Source organism: Rhagoletis pomonella, unplaced genomic scaffold (assembly GCF_013731165.1).
Source record: "Rhagoletis pomonella isolate Grant_MI unplaced genomic scaffold, Rhpom_1.0 Rhpom_scaffold_00009, whole genome shotgun sequence".
In the NCBI taxonomy this organism is placed as follows: Eukaryota; Metazoa; Arthropoda; class Insecta; order Diptera; family Tephritidae; genus Rhagoletis; species Rhagoletis pomonella.
In genome coordinates, this window is record NW_023458563.1 from 516,125 (window position 1) to 517,198 (window position 1,074).

The window sequence follows — 1,074 nt, forward strand, 5'->3', positions numbered from 1 at the left end:
TAATAGGGGCTATTGACGGTTCCCATATTAATATAAAGAAACCAAGCAAGTTTTCGTATTTCCGAAAATTATCGTTATATGGGATGAGAGCGTGGTTATTGTCCGATTTTTGAAATTTGGTATACTGTATCAAGGTCAATAACTGTGCCAAGTTTGGAAGACATTGGTGCAGCGGTTACCAAGATATACACATGTAACCATAAGTGGGCGTGGCTACGCCCATTTTCCAAAAGTTTATAATATTCTTATTTTTCGTCTTAAAGTTATTGTAAATATCAATTTTGAGTGACTTATCTTCAGTAGTTACTAAAATATCGCAGTTTTCGTATTTCTGGAAATTACCGTTATATGGGAAGTGGGCGTGGTTACAGTCCGATTTCGCCCATTTTCAATACCAACCTACCTTGGATTAACGGAAACCTAAATACCAAATTTCGTTCAGATATCTCAATTTTTGCTCCAGTTATCGTGTACACGGACGGACGGACAGACGGACAGACGGACGGACAGACAGACATGGCTTAATCGATTTCTCTATTCATTCTGAGCATTTATGTATACATTTGTCTCTATCTATCTCGATTCGTTTTGGCTGTTACAAACAACCGTTATGTGAACAAAATTAATATACCGTTGTGCACAAGGGCGTTCGGGTATAAAAACTGATGTAATGCTATTCATGAAACCAGCAATAAATATAAAACTTAATTCACAATGCAAGCCGCTTCTAAAGTTGCTAGCCATTATTTACTAAACCACACACCCAATCGTTTCTTGGAAGGACGATGGTCATATTTTACGAACAATGGTGTGGTTACTGCAAACACACGGAGCCAATTTTCGGGCAAGTTGCTCTGGAACTACATGGCCTGAATATGCGAGTAGGAAAACTTCTTTGTACACGATTTTCGTATTTACCGCGTGAAATGAAAATTCGTTCTTATCCAACAATAATGTTTATTAAAGGCAGTGCGAAGGATGTTTTCAATGGTGATCACATCAAAAATAGTTGGTTGAATTGGTTTTGTGGCATGGCCAGAAAGTATTGATATGATTACATATATATTTATTTCA